This window comes from Triturus cristatus, chromosome 5_2 (assembly GCF_964204655.1).
Source record: "Triturus cristatus chromosome 5_2, aTriCri1.1, whole genome shotgun sequence".
Lineage (NCBI taxonomy): Eukaryota > Metazoa > Chordata > Amphibia > Caudata > Salamandridae > Triturus > Triturus cristatus.
Window position 1 is genome coordinate 899,703,967 of NC_140588.1, and position 21,435 is coordinate 899,725,401.

The 21,435-nt window shown below is 43.5% G+C and overlaps 1 long non-coding RNA gene across 1 annotated transcript in view; it reads left to right on the top strand.

Moving 5' to 3' along the window:
• LOC146829382 (uncharacterized) overlaps positions 1 to 21,435 on the top strand; it is a 149,182-nt gene that overhangs the window by 69,254 nt on the left and 58,493 nt on the right. Inside the window, exon 2 of the long non-coding RNA XR_014961974.1 lies at positions 19,091 to 19,205. This is a non-coding gene — a long non-coding RNA (uncharacterized LOC146829382). The remainder of the gene's footprint in view (positions 1 to 19,090; positions 19,206 to 21,435) is intronic.

Here is a 21,435-nt window from a genome sequence, read left to right on the forward strand (position 1 = left end):
GATGTCCCCTAAACTAGGGGCGACCTTCTGTGCCGTGAGGGCTGCGCCGCCTGAGGCTGGGGCGAGCGGAGGTGCCTGTCCCTGACCGATGTGCAGGACGGAGACGCATTGAGGGTGCATTAGGCTCAGGGGAAACTCTTCCATGTGGACGGAGGAGCGTCGCCCCACTGCTTTCTCGCAGTGCGAGAAGCAGAAACTTAAAATGGTATTAAAAATACCATTTTATGTTTCTGCTTCTCGCACTGTGAGAAAGCAGAAGTATTTGGTTGGGAGCGGGCGGGTGGGAAGTCCTGCTCTAGGGCAGGGGAGGTGTGTCTTGTCCACTGCTGAGGGCACTGACTGTTTGGAAACCAGTCATGCGCACTCTGCCTTTTCTCCATGTAGCACATAAAAACAGTGATCCCAGTAAACAACAAGTGAACCAACAAAGTATATCAATCAAAAACAATTATTCAAAAACACATATTGTAGTTGACACACAGTGTTATTTAATCACACTGGGCATACATAGGTTTATAGTCTTATTGAATTACTTTAAAAAGTGCCCTGAGAGCAAAGAGGGGAGAAAGGGAGGTGACGTGTGGGAAATTAAAGTGAGGATAGAGAGGTGAGTAGGAAGTGTAAATCACACAAATATATTATTTACAAAAACACAAAGGCTTATATCTAAAGCCCAACAAATCCGCAATATAACACAACAATAAATAGCCATGATTTGTGACATTATCACAGTGATGAATCGCTGTTGATCAAACTGGCTAGAAATATAGATGTCGACGTTTTGACCCCCTGGTTGGTAGGTTAATGTATCTCTTACGGCAGGATCTTCATCAGGACAGGGTAGGAGGGGAAAGGGGCTGGTCCCTAGGGATAGAACATAAAATTGCCTCAGTGCTGGATTCTACATTACGATCATATTATGAAGATGGGCAAAAGCCTCAGAATTTACCATGGAAGATCACTCCACAAAACATTGGAGGAAAGAGTGTGGGCGCGTGGGCTCCAAATAAGGGCGGGAGCGAGAGCACCTGTGGAATTAAGGTGCAGAATCAGAAAGAACCCTCTTAAAATTGTGATAAAACAGGGAGGAGATGGGCTGGGGAACATCTCTCACTTGAGTGAGAAATTGTTCTGACAGAAAAATCTGCCCGGTGAATCCGCTGGGCCTCGTAATAGATCCGGTTCTAAACGGGAAAAGAAATGGGGGGTGTTCAGCATGATCTAAAAACCACCACCACTATGGCTACAATGCACGATTGATTATAAAAGCCATCCACTAAGCGCTAAAATACCTGGAAGGTTCTGGGTTTGGGCAAAACAACTCTATACGTCTTCCCGATCTAAAAGGAATAAAAAGTTTCGGTTAGTAAACCGCACCATAGCACGCTCCAAGCGTGCAAGAGTGTTATAGCAGCATATCCCAAAGGGTAAAGGCTCACCGTTACTTGTAAAGCGTCTTAGTCTGTGTGAAAAGGGAAACATGGAAAACACTGTGCAGACGCTCGATGCCTGTCAAACATGACAGATGGTCGGTGTAACCGAAAAAAGACTAAGAAAGGCTGCTGCATCACCTAAACTCATGTGGGGGAAAAAAGTCTATCTGATATATGCGGAAAAATCACTATCATGTCAATAGGCAACAGATTATTTAAGCGCTTTATGACGGTGAATGAACTGCCACATAGTTTTTGCGAATATGATTGTACAGGTCAAAGGCACCTGACCTGAAGAAGCGAAAAAAATCCCATGTGTTAAAAAATGTGTAATTCTCTAGCGGTGGAGAAACAGGACCTCGCACTGACAACATTTCATGAAAAATTCTTGGATAGTACAAAGATTTGTAGTAACCGTTTGACGGAGTGACATATGCCTAAATTCCTGTAAGGAAAAACAACGCTTTATAGTGAAAATATTCCATAGGTGAAATTTTACATATACAGAGATAAATGTCTGCTGTTTGCCGGAGTCTCACATGACATAGTTCATATAGCCTTGCAAGCTGGATGAGACAATGTATCTGCACAGAGTAAGGGAAAAGGGCACCGCCTTATATTGAAAGCATTTCATTGACGATACCTGACACATAACATAGTTTATATACAGAGAAAGGCATTACAAAACGGATTGAGCCAGAGTTTCTGCACAAAGTAAAAACAAAGAGTTAAAGAAGCATGTTTGTTTTTTATCTCAGAAAAAATGCTCATTGTTGCCAGAGCTGTCAGTGTATCTTTAAAAGAGAATTAGCGTATAGACCCAATGAAGATGTATGTAGAGGAGATATTGAAATTATTCAAGCGTGAGACAGGCTAATTGGGCATGGCTGACCTCTGATTCATTAAGGCCGTTCTGTATGGAGTCTAGGAGAGACATCCATTTGCATTCCCTTGTGATGAGAATTGCTGTAATGTTGCCCCCCCTCGGGCCAAGGGATGTCTTCTCAAGTACTAACCACTGAAGGTCATCTGGGCTGTGGCCTGCCGTCTTAAAATGTTCCACCAAAGGTGGTCCTTGTACCTCGCATCTTATTCAGCTACAATGTTGGAGAATGCATGCCTTCATTTTCTGCTGCATTTGGCCTATGTATATGAGGCCGCAAGGACATATGATACCATAGATCACATTGTTCGTATTACAGTTTGTAAAGGATTTCAAAGTAATCACATGATGTCTGTATGTACATTTTTTGGTTTGGATGGTAGTTTGGCATGTCTTGCACTGACCACACTTGAAACGGCCTAGTGCTGGTGGTAGATTCCATAGAGATTGGATTGATGGCGTATCGGGGGTTTCAAGAAAGGAGCGTAATACGTGGTCCTTAATACTCTTAGCCTTCTTGTAGGAGTGCATGGGAGGATTATCTTGCTCAATATCATCTGATACCAATGTCCAGTGTCTATTGATGGCGTGGCTTTGTGTTGAGAAAATGGTGGCGCATATCATCCTGGGTACAGAACCATCACCTTTTTCTTGTGTTGTCAGTAAATTCTAACAGGGGCTGAACCAAGCTCTTTTCTGTGCCCACTTGATCAATCTTCTTGAGTAGCCTCTCTCCAACAATCGATTGCTCAGGTCATTTGATTCCATCATGTAATCGGTTTTCTTGGAACAGTTTGGAGATTGTCCCTCAGTCCTCTAGGATGATAGCTGTTGTATCTCAACAGGAAGTTCCTCTCAGCCGGCTTTCGATATAGTGTGGTATACAATTGGTTCTCCTCACTCTTGATGGTGATATCCAGGAAATCTATTTCTCTGTGATCTGAATGTATGGTAAATTGTATATCCGGGCTCCGTCCATTGAGCCATGAATGGAAATTTCCCAATTCGGTTGAGTCACCAGTCCAAATCATCAGTATATCATCGATATACCTCCTCCACAGGGACACTTTTTCAACATATGGGTTTAGTTCACTGAATACAAAAGATTTTTCGAAATGGTCCATAAAGATAATGGCCAAGTCCAGGGCGAAGGCAACCCCCATTGCTACTCCCTTTGTTTGGAGATAGAAATGACCACTGAAGAGGAAAAATGTCTTCATCATTGCAATACGTAATAGGCCAATGATGAATTCTGTTGGGACTGCTGTAGGTGCCGGTCGCTGATCCAACACTTCTGCCATAACCTCAAGGGCAGCTTGTTGTGGTTTGCTGGTATATAGGGACATGATGTCACAGGTGACCAAGAGTTGACTACTGGGATCAAACGGACGTTTGTCAACGAGATTAATTGTTTGCATTGTGTCCATCAAATGCACTATAAAGCGTTGTTTTTCCTTACAGGAACTTAGGCATATGTCACTCCGTCAAACGGCGAATACAAATCTTTGCACTATCTAAGAATTTTTCATGAAATGTTGTCAGTGTGAGGCCCTGTTTATCCACCGCTATAGAATTACATATTTTTAAACACATGGTATTTTTTTCGGTTTTTTTTTCACTTCTTCAAGTCAGGTGCCTTTGACCTATACAATCATAGCAAAAACTATGTTGCAGTTCATTCACCGTCATATAAAGCGCTTAAACAATCTGTTGCCTTCACATGATAGTGATTTTTCCGCATATATCAGATAGACTTTTTTCCCCCCATATGAGTTTAGGTGATGCAGCAGCCTTTCTTAGTCTTTTTTCGCTTACACCGACCATCTGTCATGTTTGACAGGCATCGAGCGTCTGCACAGTGACGTCACACTCGTGGCCAGGTTTCCTCATGAGTCAGCCTATTTAAACTACTCGGTTTATGCTGATTTTCCCATTCTCATACAGACAAAGACATTTTCCACGCTTCCCTTGTCACACGGACTAAGATGTTTTACAAGTAACGGTGAGCCTTTACCCTTCGGGATATGCTGCTATAACACTCTTGCATGCTCGGAGCGTGCTATGGTTCAGTTTACTAACCAAAACTTTTTATTCCTTTCAGATCGGGAAGGCGTATAGAGTTGTTTTGCCCAAACCCAGAACCTTCCAGGTATTTCACCGCTCCCTTAGTGGATGGCTTTTATAATCAATCGTGCATTGTAGCCATAGTGGTGGTGGTTTTTAGATCATGCTGAGCACCACGTATTTCTTTTCCCGCTTAGGACAGGATTTATTATGAGGCCCAGTGGATTGACTGGGCAGATTTTTCTGTCGGAACAATTTCTCATTCAAGTGAGAGATGTTCCCAGCCCATCTCCTCCCTGATTTATCGCAATTTTAAGAGGGTCCTTTCTGATTCTGCACCTTAATTCCACAGGGGCTCTCGCTCCCGCCCTGATTTGGAGCCCACGCGCCCACACTATTTCCTCCAAAGTTCTGTGGAGTGATCTTCCATGGTAAATTCTGAGGCTTTTGCCCATCTTCACAATATGATCGTAATGTAGAATCCAGCACTAAGGCAATTGTATGTTCTATCCCTAGGGACCAGCCCCTTTCCCCTCCTACCCTGTCCTGATGAAGACCTCGCCGTAAGGGATACATTAGCCTACCAACCTGGGGGTCGAAACGTCGACATCTATATTTCTAGCCAGTTTGATCAACAGCGATTCATCACTGTGATAATGTCACGAATCATGGCTATTTAATATTGTGTTATATTGCGAATTTGTTGGGCTTTAGATATAAGCCTTTGTGTTTTTGTAAATAATATATTTGTGTGATTTACACTTCCTACTCACCTCTGTATCCTCACTTTAATTTCCCATACGTCACCTACTTTTCTCCCCTCTTTGCTCTAGGGGCACTTTTGAAAGTAATTCAATAAGACTATAAACCTATGTACGCCCAGTGTGATTAAATAACACTGTGTGTCAACTACAATATGTGTTTTTAAATAATTGTTTTTGATTGATATACTTTGTTTGTTCACTTGTTGTTTACTGGGATCACTGTTTCTAAGTACTGCCATATACCCAGGTCCCAGTGACATATTTTGGGTTTACCCTCCTAGGTAACTTTTCTCCATGTAGGCTGCATGCAGCCTACATGGCGAAAATGGCCTCTCCATAGACGCCTGGCTGGTCGGCGTCCCAACCAATCACAACGCTGCCATTGCAGCATTGTGATTGGCTTAGGGGGGAGGGAGGCTGCCTGCTTCATGTTCAGGAGAGGAACAGAGAAGCAGAGACAACTCGGGACCGGGACCGGGCCAGCAAAGGTAAGTTAACTTTTTATTTTTTTAAATTAAACCTCACCCCCTGCGCGAGCCCCTCCCCTCGCGACCCTCCGCCCCGCCACCCGCGAGTCATGCCGGCCGTGACTGATTAGGCTCCAACCGAGCGGGCAATCCTGCCTGAAACTTTGGATTGCCCTAGGGAAGCGGAGGGGCTGGTACGTTGCCATGGTGGCACTCTACCCCCTTGCCCTACAGTTGTGAGAGTGTGGCCGGGTCATATTGGACCTAGGCCGGGCGACTGTCTACAGCTGCAGAGGGGACTGCATTAAGAGATAAGCAACCCCCGCCCTGATTACCACTGCCCCTGTCTGCCCCCGGTCGGAGGCCACGGAGAAGAAGTCACTAGGTGCCATCGGGTTGCTGTGTGACCACTCCACCTCGCTGCGCAGCGGCCGTCAGGCCCAGAAGTCGGATCAGGCCTGGGCCCGGCCACCAGCAGAAATGTATACATATTGCAACGCATGGCTGCCTGAGGCAGACAGTGGGCCCTGTGCCTGCTGCTCTGGTTCGTCTCCCCTGCTGAAGAGGCAGGGGACATGAGACGCTGAAGAGGCCTGCAATGGGAGTACTTACACCACGCTGCTCCCCCTGCAGGCTGTCTAGCAAAAAAGCCCTGTATTTGTAGTGTCCTCCCCAGTACTGAATTACCTGCCTGACATTGTCCTGACTTGCTCTTACCTGTTAGTTGGACTGTAAGTAATCAACTCACCTTACTAAAACTAAGCTTTTTTATCTTTAGGTCCACTAAATATAAAATGCTTCTTTTTAATCTGTGAAATGCTTCCAACTTGGAAGAGGCTTTTAAATACACATACATACTCATCCTGACAGTGCTCAGCGTTCTTATTAGCCCGGTGTACCGAAGACCAGCATCTGCCCTGGACATTCCACAATAAATGAAAATATGTCTTTTTTTATAATATAAAAAAGAACTCTTCACTGTAAAGTAAGTATTTAGCTAATTTGCCCAAAAATACGCTCAAGTCGAGACTTACAGATATACACACAGAGTTATATGCGTAAACACATACAAAGACACTAGCACAACAACATGCAAAGATGCAGAAGCACCCACATATGCAGAAACACATGGAAACAGAAACACAGGCATAAAACACACTGACACTCAACCAACACACACACGTAGCCACACACAAGCACATACACGCAAGGATACACAAATAAACACACACATGGAAATACACAAACATACACTAACCAACGTAAACATGTAAAACTATTGCTTTTCAGTGAATTAATGATAGAACTTGAGCTGGAAAATCTATAATTACACTCTATTTATAAAAAATCTAAATTAATTCTTAGGGTGAGACACTCCCCTCTCCCCTCCAAAATTGTTTTCTCGCACAGGCAAAGTTTGGATTTAGTGTTATGCCTCACCAGTTTCAAAGTTCACCAGCCGCCAGGACCAAATTTAATTTGTACTTTGTGTAAATATGCTGTATTACAAAACTGAAATACTATCTTGCATTACAAAATGTTTCAGGCGCTTGGAAACTTCTCTATGGTGACAGAAACAGATACAGCAGCGTTCACATGGCTGGGCCACCTAAATTTAGCAATTTTCGCTGATATAACACAAAAGGTAAATATGAAGCAGGCTTTAGAGTGGGACTTTCGTGCATAGAAATGGAAAGAAAGATGGTTACATAAATGGAAAGATAACTGCTTGGATTTAATGCTCTCAGCGGTATGTGACTCACTTTCCTAGGAGTACTATGCCATCTGCTCCTGTTATGAAACGGATCCATTATACAAGGTTGACTGTTTTTGTTTGGCTAAAGCAGGTTAACTTTACTGCAACTAAACAGAGTGAGAACATTGTATTTTAGTTTATGAAACATGTTGAAGACCTGGCGTGAAGTATGAGAGGGGTGGTAAAGTGCTGCAAATTGTAACTGATATCTTAAAAATTCGAACATGTCAAAATGGGCTTTACGGGTACAGCCTATTGTAACCCTTAGTTTCTCCATGTCTCCCCCAGTGTCACTGATAACCGTCCTCAAGGCTGGGCGTAGCTTCCTCCCAACTGAGCAGAACAAGGAGTGTGGCGGCCAGTCCTGTTATAGGGCTTCCCAAAGTGCACCGCGGCCCTATCTTTAGACATCAGTGCTCATATCCAGCACAGCTGTTGCCTGTTTTTAAGACATTGCACTTTTAAATCACATATAAATAAGTTGGAGATTTTCCAAATTAGTGCTTGAGTCACAGCGCAGTGAGTGTTGTAACATTTTTAGGTCATGCCTAAAGAGCTTTTGCCCTCATTGCCTGTACGGAAACAGGACTTTTTGCAGATTTCCCCCAAATTTTGCCCACATTTGCGCTATTAGCTGCTGGTTTTTCGACTCTGAGAGTGCAACGCTCAGACCCCAGTGCCAGTCTTCTGACCTATTACAAAAGGTATGCCTTACTGGATACTTATAAGTCCCTAGCATATGGTACCCAGGATAACAAGGGCGTGTAAGGCAGGGTGTCCACCCAGAATGTCCACTGTTAGCGCAATCCTGAGTGTGAGAAACGGCAAAATAGCTACCAGCCTTCCACTGCAGACTGAAGGAGCAGTGTGTACACTGCTAGTTAGACTTTGCCATTAGCATTAATGCCAAAGCCACACTTTCTTTATTATATAGGTAAGTCTCCCCTAAGGAAGGCCTATTGAGCCCTATGGCAGGGAGCTGTATATAATTAAGCAAGACATAATGGTTTGTATATGTCTTAGCAGCAAAACCCTTAGAGTTGTCGTTCTTCTGACAAACGTTAGTAGCCCCATTGGCTAACACAGGGTTACTGGCTGACATCCCAGCCTGGCTAGCTTCTGAATGGGACTACCTAACTCGGTATTGTAAGGTATCAAATTAAACATGGCAATAAATCCGACTTGATGACCAAATTGAGATTAACGTCACTATTAAAGTTGAGCAACTTTTAGAAAAGTTGCCACTCTTTGCCCCAGCTGGTCCAGTGACTATGCACAAGCCCTGGCCAACAGACAGCTTTCTGCCTGCTTGGGGAGACATGTGAATGACTCCCTGGCTTGAGAACAAAGGCAGTTGCAGCAGAGTGAGGTGTGACCTCCTCTCCCAGGAAGGCCACTCGAGATGTTAACCCAAAAGGCAAACTTCAAAGGGGGAGCCCCCTTTGAAGGGCTGCCAGTAACAACGCACCTGAGGAGGATGCCTTTTGTTCCTGCAGACAAGTGATGACAGGGAAAGGGTGGGAATGCCCATCCCTAAGCCAATATCCTTTGGGCTTGTAGCCCTTAGGTAGCCACACCTCTGGGGGGCGGTACCAAGCTCCTCACATTCGAGGGAAGGTTCAGACATCTTCAGAGTGGCACTCTGAGATAGCCAACTGCCACACATGGCAAAAAGGGAGGGTATCTACTAGCCCATTGGCTAGAGCCCTCACTGTCCCCCTCACAGCTCTTTCCCGGGATACACCCTTAACACCTTGAACCTGAGAACACATTGTATTTGAAGAGAGGATCTAAATAGAACTGCCCATCTGCCTTCAAAGCCGCACGGAGAGAGACTGCATCGTTGGAAGGACTGCACCTGCTGTACTTTGGGCTAGTTAGTTTGGGCTGTGGCACCTGACCTGGGGAAAAGTTGACCCCCAGCCCCAGATTGAAGCAGTGACTCCAAGGGTTATTCCACTGGCCTCCTGGAACAACACCAGGGATATCAGAGCTGAAGAAGCCTGAACCGTCAAAGCAGTAGCCACTTCTGAGGAATTGTTGCTGGCCACAACTGGGTACACCAAGAGACAAATTTGTGACAGCCAAAAGTTGCAGCCGAGTCTGCTGGACCCAGAAGTGCTACCAAAAACCGGATTCATTTCCCAAGAGGGACACTAGCCCCCACCAAGGATGTTCGCTGTGACCACTGTGTTGCGAGATCAGTAACACAGCCACAGCTGGCCTTCTACTGTTGCAAAGAGGATGCTGTGGAACCTCAAGAGCCATTATCAAAGTTGCCTCACCCCACCCGTGGGCCGAGAGATGAACTGCATTTCACCCCCGTTGACCGCACAGTGCCAGGAGCATCTCAGAGTTTATTTTTTCCTGCATCCCCAGCATCAGGACCACTCAATTGTCATTTATAGCGGTAATTTCCTAAAGGCAGGAACTGGACTGAAAAAGGCTGAGGTGGCTAGGTAACGGTCCAAAGTAACCTTTCTGGACTCCTAGACATCGCCATGTCAGATGTATTCAACGTTTTTGTTGACCAATACTTGTTTGCATTTAAAAGTAATTATTTCTTTAAAAATTTGTATCTCCTGAACCCTCTGGTGGATTTTGATGAGAAAGGACTCTAAAACTTCATAAAAATATGCTCTGTTTTTATAAATTGTTGTTGTGTCTCTTTCTTGTAGTGTGACTTACTAATTCGAGGTTGGGCAGATGGAACTACATATCCTGTGACTCTTCAAGAGTGGCCATCTTGGGCGGGCCTTGGTATAAGAAGAGACCTGTCCTGCTAAACCATGCACATTATTCTGAGTCGTCTTACAAGTTGGTCCTGCCTTCCCGGATGCTCCTTGGTCTCAAACCGTCCTTACCGGTGGAGAGATACAGCGGCTTAACCTCACATGCCCAGATACGGAGTCTCTGACTCGACATTCTTTTTGTTTATTTAGCACAGTTAAAGACATGCTGTATTGTGCGCATATGAGCGCAACAGTTTGATAACACCTGCTTCATATTAATCATGCACACAAGTGTGCTCCACTCGTTGTGATATAGCAGGCCCCTTCAACTGCGACTGCTCCCGTAGGGAAAACCCGATGCCTAAGGACACCCCTGCACCCATCGCCCCTGGGCCTTAGGGAAGAGGACCAAAGGTGCCCCCGGTCCCGGAGCATTGCAAGGCCTGAGCCCACTTGCTGGTTCAGCCCGACTGGCCAGAGCCTGCGGCCTTTTTCACCAGTGACCGATCGCTATTAAAATACATTGGGCTCCCAACGTTGTTTTGCACCCTGCACCTGCCCACCCCTGTGCCGCTGGTGGTGTACTGCTGGTGCTGCCTTGGATCTTACCCACCACTCACCTGTGAACCTGTTTACAGAACTTGCTCTTCCTTCCATAGGATAACATTGCAGAACTCAGAAATTGCAATGTGTCCACTTTTTAAAGTGAAAAGATTTTATATTTAAAAACTTACTTACCTGAACGATTTTTCGCTGATGCCTAAACCTATATAAAGATACTTGCTATTTTTATAAATTGGTGTGGATCTCCTTCTTGAATGTGTGTCATTAATTAATCATTGTGTGCATTTGCACATGTCTTGCACTCCTCTCTGTTAAGCTTAAGGCTGCTCGACCGCACTACCTTCTAATAGAGCACTTTGGGATTGCATAGCCAGCCCCTGTCCACTCATAAGGGAACTCCTGGACTCTATACATGGTATGTCAATCTTTTGATATATCACATAAAGAACGAGCTCCCTACACATTACAAAAAGTATGTCAATTTCCATGCCACCAATTGGCAAGTACTGGCTAACTTTTAGCACCCTAGTATATGGCACCAAGAGTACCAAGGGCATGTAAGGCAGAGTGTCCACCCAGGAACGCTGTGGGACCCTAAGTGCCATGGTCAACATCACCACACCCTACCCATAGGCTGAGGGATAAACCACACTTCACTCCCGTCAACTGCACATCACCAGGAGCATCTTTTTTTTCCTGCATCCCCAGTATTAGGACCACTCCATTGTTGTCTATGGCAGTTGATTCCTAAAAGCTGGAACTGGACTGGAAAAGGCTCTTGTGGGCAGATAATTGTTCAAAGTAACCTTATGAGACTCCTAGAGCTCTGCCCTGATGGATTTGGTCACCCACGCTGGGTCTGAGTCACCTAACTAACAGTTTCAAACTTTTCACAAGTTTGCAAAGTTTTGTTCACCAAGGCTTGTTTGCGGTTGCATTTAAAAGTATTTATTTCTTCAAAAATGTGTATTTCCAGAACCATCTAGTGGATTTGATGATCAAGGATTCTAAAAAAGAATACAAATATGCTCTATTTTTATAAATTGTTTTTGTTTCTTTTTTTTGTTGTGTGACTTTCTTACTCCGATGTTTGGAGCTGTTAAATGCTTCACACTAAGGTCCTTTGCCAAGCCTTACTGCTCGCAGCCACAACCACCCAGTGTTGAGCTTAAGGTTAAATAAACAAGCCTGACTGGACCCCAAGATGGTATTTGCGAGTGCACTCCACTGTAAGGCCCCACAGCCATATCATATAGTATACCCAAATTCTCACATTGCCTATTTGATGTCACTCAGTACTCCTTGGAGAAAAACATCCCTGTTATTTAGTTATCGATCTACACTAAAATATATTACTTCTATACTTAAACTTTTGTGAATTGCTTCATGCTGCTTTTCGCCAGCCTTGACTGACCTGATGTGGTTATGAGAGATGCCAAAGGGATATTCATCCAATGATATGTTCCATTTGAAGAATGATCTGTTAGCTTCCCAGTAATCACACACCCTTCTTACCCCAGCAGTGGTAAGCAAACGGGCTCTCTCTGTATTAATTTGAGTGCCAGGTGTGCCAGCTATGTATCTCACCCACCCACAATACCTATCCAGCTTGTGCTCTTTATTCAGCAATACACCTTCAGCCTGTACTCTTTACTCACAGGGGATGGATCAATATTAAAATCTAAATGATCTAAAATGTTCTGTCCCTCTCATTTAGTACTCAATAACCTTACAGTCCCAAAATGGCTTGGACCCATCTCTGAGCTCCAACACAGTGTGTAAAGGTTGCTCCTCTATGCATAGAAGCAGGGCACAAATGAAGAAGTGCAAGGGAGACAGAATGACACTTAGGCCCGGATTACGAATCAAGCAAAGCTGAATTATTATATGAAATTCCACTTTTCCTGATCATGCTTAGCTAAACCCAGTTTTCTCAGATATGAGAACTTTGGACTTGATTTTACTGGCCGGTAATTCTAGCTAGTAACATTTCACAAGGCTTTGACTTCAAAAGCAGTCGCCCCTCCTCCCGTGGTTTCTGGAAACTTTTTTTTACCAAGGGTGGGGGCAGTTCAGTGGCTCTCATGCTAAAAATATTTTTCCCCTTCCTTCCTTGTCCTCCTTACCCTCTCCCTTCATCCCAGGAGGGGGCACTATAGTGCAGTGCCTATAACTCATCGGTCATCCACCATGTGGCTTCCAACATACTCCAGACTCAGAAAGTCAGTCATGCTCGTTGTGAGTGACAGATGACCTTTTTTCTATCCGGGCGCCAAATGTAACACTCATGGGTGCGAAAACCTCCTCTGTGGCAAAGGTAACAGAAAAGGCAGTACCAATCCAGATAACAGCGATTGCCACAGTGCCACCCTACAGGTTACTCTGTAAAGTATGGGGAATCCATTGTATAAGTGTGTGTGTATTTGTATATATGCACATGCATGACTGTGATGGGGGTTAAATGTGTGTGGTGGCATCCTGGTATCTGTTGGTCACCACCACCTGCGGGCATCTGGTGGTTCTCACCCCCCAGAAATTGGTGACTGCCACACCTTGGCATATTGTGAGCTACTTAAGTATCAAGGGGGACCTGCCTTAATGCGACTCACTTGGCATTCTGTGGTTGTCCAATTCATTGCCATTATTATACCCCTGGCACAGTGTGACAAAGGGATTTGGACAGAATATCATGTCAAAAATATCGAGGACAAGAATATCCTGTAGGTCATTTTCTATGGATAGGTTTTACTATATATAACTCCACATATATGTACCGTGACGATATATTTATCTTCAAGGTACGTAAATCTGGAGTTAAGAATAGTTAATCTATACTTACCTATCTGCACTTTCCTACCCGGTATTCTTGCCCTAGATATTTTTGACACGATATTCTGTCCACACCATATATGTGTTTCTGATATTCTGTCACTGATCCGTGACAACCCATTTTGGCAACACAAAGTCATCCCTGACATTCGGGGGCACATTTACTAAACTGTCACACAACACAGGGCAGCAAGCAAAGTTGCTGCACTGGGTGAAAGGGAGAGAGCAGTAATGCTCCACATTTACAAAGTTGTGAGGAGTTTCTCCTTGTGCCATAGTGCAAGGGTGCCTGCGTCACAGGCAGGTTTGCATTTGTGCACAAAGGTAGGCCTTCCTGCACAAAAACAATCCTTAGGGGCATTTTCCTCTTTCTATGTGTGCTGGAGAATGCGGCGCACTGGAAAAGGGAAATAACGGGGAAAAATAAAGATATTTCTCCTCAGTACTCCTCAATTGGGAAGGCGCAGCATTTTGATGTATTTTCAGGGTTACAAGTCTATGTAAATCTGGCAATGCACCAAAACCCATGGGTGAATGCATAGAAATACCCATGTTCCACCTCTCATGTTAAAATGTAACGACACGCAGGGCAAGCTGCTGCTTTCTGTACATTTCTTTACAAATTCACGCAAATCAGGCCTTGCTAGCTTTGTGTGTATATATATACACACAAAGCTATTACATGAGCATCAGTTATGTTACACAAGGATACATTCATTTTGATAGGCACAGGGAGATAAAGGGATTTTCCCAGAATCACAGGATGTTAAGCGTCGCTGCTGAGACTCGAACCCGGTTCCCTTAGCTTGGAGGGTGATCGATCTCGCCATTAGGCCACACCCTCTCCCATAATAATATCAAATCCTTTGCATTGTCCTTGCGTCGCCTTGCGTGGCGTAAGGACAACATTAAGGCTTCCTAAATATGGGTCTCGTGGCTATAAGTTATGATGGGTGTCATTTGTACAGGATTGTTATAGTTGTGCTTGTGAGGAAGACTTATCCATGGGGGAAGAATAGTAAAAACTCGAGATTTACTGAATGAAAAGTACTATTTAAAGGAAATAAAATAGTAAACTTTGCTTTGGTTAATGTGTTTTATTACCCAAAATGAAAAGCAGGCACGTGGAAGAAAATGTTTATTTTCAGGAAATTTAAAACCTTGTTTGGAAACAAAAGCATTGCTTCTCTTCCAGAGAGAATCAGTTTGTTTGGTACACCATGAAAACATAGGAACATTCATGAGAAATGCCTGTAAAACTATGGCTAATTTATCTAAAAATGGCTCGGTAATTAAAATGCACAATTTAGCCTATTTGCTTGGATTTTTTCAGGGGGATAACCCCTCTGAGACTTCTCCTGTACTGCCCTTGGATAGTTCAGACTCTCAACACACCACCACTTTACAAGTCCAACAGCTGCTTCTGAAGATTTGACAAATATTTCATGAGTGTCCTGTCAGAGCAACCTGTTTGACAATCAGAACTGTAAAATCCACGATGGCCGCATTTTCTCCACAATGTTTTTAGGAAAGAGCCTCAGCCTGCCACAACCTCATCAATAGGACAATTTAGAGCTGATTTAAAATGAAACACCAGGACTTTTCGAGAATCCTTTTCTAGCCCTGTGGACTGCGCCCAGAGCAAACTTCCCTTGGCACAGGGCTGGCAGCTGTAAATCAGGTTATTGTATAAAATTAAAATCAATGTTTTGAGTGGCCCTTAGATGAAAAATTGAGAGGTTAAGTGACGTGGCTTTGGGAAACGCAGCAGTAAAAGAGTTATTGCAATCTGAGCGTGATACTCAAGCTTCCAAAGATAAGTGGCGTCAGGCCGCAGTCTGTCTTGTATGACGCAGCACGTGGCTGAGGACGCTGCGGTTCACGTGCCCAATCCATCACATGCTGGCTCCTCTCCCACCACCAAGAAGGTTCTTTCACCAAGATAAGATGTCACCTGTGGGAGTCATTCAAACAGACACACCGCTGCTTTGAAGCATTATACCTCTTCAGCCTATTCAGAAGGCTGTCAGAGTCACAGCCAAGAGAAATAAAATGACAGCCTGCTCGTCTCTTGCAAAAAGCAAGCTGCTTCTAGGCTTCAGAAGCTGACAAGTGGGATAATGTAATATGAATGATTCCTCCCACTGGCAGTGGTACATACCAGCCAACTCACGCAGTGCCACCGTGTGACACATGATATCAGCTCCCATTACGCTGTCTCCCGGCAGGGCCGGACTGGCCGTAGCGGGCACCGGGCAATCCCCCGGTGCGTCGCACGGGTGGGGGCCGGTTTTGGGCCCCTGGGGGCTGTTTTCGCTACAGGGCCGTTTTTTTGCAAAATCGGCCGTGTAACAAAATCGGCCGAAAACCAGCCCTGGCAAAAAGCTTGGTTGTGATTCCCAGTCCGGTCCTGTCTCCCGGTGAGCAGCCGATATCACACGGTGGCAGGGAAAACAGGCTGAAAACCACTGCAAATAGTGGTTTTCCAGCTTGTTTTCCGAGGTTTTGAACTGCTGACGTCCATTAAGGGGTGTGAAAATACCCCAGGACATCGGCACCAGCCTCAGCAAGCTTTTTTTTTTGTTGGGGGGGGAGAAGGGACTTGGGGCGGGTGGGGTTCAAAAGTGCCTCATTGGTACTTCTCAGCATGAGGCCATGCCCCCTTCAAGGCCCCGCCCCCATGGTGAGATTGTTCTTCAAGCTGGCAGGTGTGGAGGTAGAGTAGAATGTATGAGTTTGCAATGGGTGAAGCTACCATTGGTGAAAAAGATGCAGAGGTACCAGGGTTCTGAGTCCCCACCATTAAACCCAGATAATTGCTGTATTTTAGAATCCGAACAGCAGTCAAAGGTGCCATTTTTGTTGCTTGCACCAAGGCCGGTGGCATCCTTGCTACGCTACTGTGAGTCAGGTGTGAAAAGAGGTAGGGTAAAAAGTGGAAGAGAATTACATTTTTACAGAGCGGCGACGCCTGAAGGTTAGAGACACCACAGGATTGCTCCCATTACCCTCTAGTCTTCCTTCCTTCTCACAGTCCTGATGCATGAGGTAAGTCCACACACAGAAGACAGGTGATTTGTTTTTCACCGCTCTGTTTATGCTACTGCAATGATCTACATGTAACCTGCAGGGCCCTGGCTTGAACCACAGTGTTGTCATTGTAGCCTTTCATCCTTCTGGCATCAAAAAGTTTACTGCTGAAGGCTTGCAGTTTACAGTGCTGAGAAGCACAATATCTGCTGCAGCAAGCGCTGCATAAAAAACAGTGGGGCACATTGACTATTATTTCACACAATTAGGCTCAGCAAGGGGTTTTACTGCGATGCATTGCGTGAAAGAAAGAGAGCAAAAATGCTCTATATTTACAAAGATATGTAACATTTCTGATCTCTCCTTGTGCTGGCGCACTATGTGTTGCCTAGTGCCAACGCAGGCACCCTCACACCATATGGCAAGAGTGTTTGCGTTATAGGCTGGATTGTTTTTGTGCAGGAAGAAACACCCGTGTGCCACAAAATGTACCACACATGGAAAGAGGAAGTAATGAGGAGAAATAAAAATAGTTCTCTTCCTTATGCATGTTAGGTAGTCTTTGTGAATCTAGGTTTGTGGGAAAATACATGGGTGGATGCATGGGAACATCCATTCTTCACCCATGTAACGCCTACCCAACATAAAGTAAAGCAAAGCAACGCTATGCGCTGCCTTGCATTACTAAACCACACAAAGCCATGCAAAGTGGTAAATGGCAAAAATTATTGTACGTTCGGGCTGAGCCACAAAAGTCACGCAAGTCAGATGCAAAATCATAGTAAATCTGAGCCAAATTACTTACATTAAAAAAGAACAAAATGGGGGGGGGGGTGGTCACACGCCGTAACAAGATGCCGGCTCCGAGCTCTTTTCAAATATTTCAGCCCTTTCTTGCATTCGTCGGAGGGTTGACACCTTTGTTCCGGGGTTCCTGATGATCGGAGCAGCATTTGGAGCTGCTCCAACTTTCTCTACATCTCTGTGGGACCTGCGGTAGCGGCGGTGAATTCCTCCTCACAATCAGGAGCGGCTGCCATTTTGAGCCTGCCGCTCACGTCTTCTGACATCCTGCTGAGGTACAACTGGCATTTTGTTTACACAACGTTCGGCAACGCTTTTTTTTTATATCTCTGCTGATTGCTGGTATTCTTTCACTATGAGAATTTGAAATCTCAGCAATGCCTTCTTTCTCTGGCTCATTTTGGTTTAATTGAGCTCTTGCTTTTTTTCCCTATTCTGCTCAGGTGGATGCCTCACAACAGTATATGCCTTTATTCTATTCTTTTTGCATAGACTTTGCTTAATCTACATTGCGCACACTTTCTGAGCAGTTATTTTTTTCGGAAGAAGTGTGTTTGCATAATAAATGGGCAGGTTGAGCCCTCCATTAAAAGTCATATATCCTTCTTCTCGACGTTCCAAGATGGCTAGTGACGTTTCTACCCCTGTCAGAGCTGCATCTTCTGGTACAAAACCCAAGAGAGTTAAAAATGACCCCCCTCACCCATTTTGTCTTCTCATAATCCTGTCCTCAATACTATTCTTGATGAGGTGAGGGGGTTGAACTCTTTTATGTCCTCTACTAAAGAGAAGCTTCAACAAATTGAAGACAGATGGATTACTATGGAGGCAAAAGTGTTTTGACATGGAACAGCGCATCAGTAATTTACATGATGTTTCTACTAAGATTCCTATACTGGAACAGGAAATTCAGCATCCTAAGCTACACACTGAAGATCTTGAAAATCGTAATAGACGTAATAATCTTCGTTTATATGGCATACCAGAAAATTTGGAGGGTCCAGACTTCCTCCTTTTTCTTAAGAGGTTCCTACCTGAGCTCCTTGATCTTCCACTAGATCCTTCATTAAACATCCAACGTGCACATTGACTTGGACGTATTCAACCGAACTCTATTAGACCTAGAGGGATTATTATGTTATTTCGGGAGTTTACAGATCTCATGCGTGTGCTTCAAGCAGCAAAAGTAAAACGTTGCCATGTGTGGTCTGGTCACACAGTTTATCTCTCTCGGGACCTCTCCAATGCAACTAATGCCAGAAAAGAGGAATATCTGGCACTTTGCCCTCAGATGAGACAGTTACATATTCGCTATGGCATTTTGCACCCATGCCTGTGTGAAATTACTCATGATGGTTCTACTCGCTCATTTGATGATCCTGTTAAATTGAGGAATTTTCTCCAAAATCGCTCATCGAATTCTGTGGATAGTTCTATGCAACGTCTCTAACTCTTTTCTGTCTTTCTATCAGACTCCATATGGCTGTTCATTTTCCCGTTTCTTAATATTTCTTCCTCTGCCGTTCCATCTGTTTTCGGTGGTGTTGCGTCCCATTCTTACTACGTTTACTCTTTCTCTTAGATCTGGATCTCTTTCCTCAATCTATCTCTTTTTCTTCCCATTTTCTTTCCTTTATCTATTCTTCGTTGTTTGTCCTTTTTGTGGTCACTATTCTGTATGATGCATGTGCTTATTGTTGTTATTTGTTGTTGTGCATATTGTTTTTCGTATTTATCTAATAAGTGGTGTTTTTCTGTTTCCAGCTGATCTCCTGAAGTGTATCATCTCCATCCATGTATCACCTACCCCACCTCCCAATATGTGTGGAATATTACGTGGAATGATCGTGGTCTTGGACACCGCGTCATAAGACAAAAGGTACTCTCTCATTTGTCTAGACTGAATTCTCATGTATCGTTTATTCAAGAAACTCATTGTACTGATATAGAATTGCTTAAATTAAAAAGACAGTGGGTGGGCCAAGTTGTTTATTCTCTAGCCTCCAATCGTAAGGGTGGTGTTGCTATACTATTTCATTAGTCATTACATGTTCAAATCTACACAATGTGATACTAATGACGTTGGGTAATCGCTAAGGTTGTTATTCACAATGAAGAACTTGTTTTATTGAATATTTATGGCCCTGTTAAACCAGATCCTGACTTTTAGAATAATATTAAGATCTTACTTTTCTCCATTGATAGTCCAAATATTATTATTACTGGTGATTTTAACCAATGGTTAGACACATTTTCTGATAGACAGTCCAAATGCAAATTTAATGCCGATAAATCCCATAAATCATTCCAATCTACCATTGCCTCTCGTCCATTGTTTGATGTTTGGAAAACTTCTAACCCTGATTCCCTTGAATTTACATCCTTTTCTAATGTCCATCATACCCGTTGTAGAATTGATTATATTTTGGTTAGTAAACCCTTACTCCCAACTATTCAATCTTCCGAGATTGGACCTATTTATATTTCTGATCATGCTCCTGTCCTTTCTGCACTTGACCTCTCCCTGAGTACTCCAAAATGTGGTAGCTGGAACCTTAAACATTTTTTGCTGTCAGATACTGTTTTCATCTCTGAAGCCACTGCCTTTATCAACAAGTTTTTTAATATTAATAATCCTTCGGATACTTCCTTCTCTAACACTTGGGATGCCTTTAAGGCCTCCTTTCTTGCCTTTACTATTGCAATTTCAGCAAGAAAGAAGAAAACCACGAAGGCCAAGTATACAACTGAACTACATCAACTCAAATCGCTAGAACATAATTACTTCACTTCCAGATCCCCCTCTGCTCTCCATTAATTAATTAAGGTCAAATCTGCTCTTAACAAACTTGCAACAGTTCATGCTTGCAATGTCCTTCTTAAAATTAAGTCCAAATACCACGGGGCCAAAAGAAAGCTGGCTAAATTCTGGCCAATTTTTTAAAAATTAAATCTGAACGTAAAAGTATTGGTCCTATCCTAAATGAATCCACTAACAGATTGGTGTCCTCCGATGAAGATATTTCTACTGCTTTTCATGATTACTACCAATCACTCTATTCTGATGACACAAATCCCTCGAGTCAAAATTTACACACCCTTTTTACTCTCCCTAAACCCCCATCTCTGTCTGACGAATTTGATGTATTAGAAACAGAGATTACTCTGCAAGAGATAACGGATGCCATCAAATCTTTAAAAAAAATCTAAAGCACTTGGTCCCGATGGCCTCTCTGCTGAATTTTTTTCTACTTTTTCTTCTATTTTTGCTCCTAAACTCCTTGCTCTTTTTAACTCCTTCCTTGACGATTCTAAGGAATCTGGTTCCTTTGTGGAAGCTTTGATTGTCCTTAATCCTAAACCCGATAAAGAACACACCCTCTGTAAAGATTATCACCCTATTTCATTAATTAATTATGATTGTAAGATATTTTCTTAAATCCTTGCCTCTCGACTTGAGAATATTATCCCACTATTGGTCAAAACTGACCAATCCGGTTTTGTTATGGGCAGATTGGCTGCGGAAAATGCTTGAATGTGTTCTAATGTCATCTCCTTTGAGAATAAGTACAAGTCTCCCCTTCCAGCATTGTCCTTAGATGCCAAGAAGGCTTTTGATCATATTAACTAGCAATTCATGTTTAATACTCTTCAGTGGTATGGTTGTGGACCGAATTTTATCTCTTATGTTAAACTGTTATATTCTTCTCCTCGTGCCAGTATTTTTGTGAACAACCATTTTTTATCCTTAAATATATAGGTACCCGTCAGGGATGTCTTCTTTCACACTTATTATGTGTTTTGTATTTAGAACCCTTCCTTGAACGCATTCGTGTTAATAAACTTATTTCAGGTTTTATACATAACTCCATAAATTGTCAGCTTACGCTGATGACATTCTGGTATATATGTCCAATCCTATTACCTCTCTTCCTCCCTTTTTATATGAAGTTCAGTTGTATTCTAGTATTTCTGGATATAAGTTGAACTTCTCTAAAACATAGGTATTACCCTTGAACTCCCTTTGCTATCAATATATGTTTACTAACACTAACTTTACCTGGTGTCCTACAAAAATTAAATATCTTGGTATTTGGTTTTCCTCTACT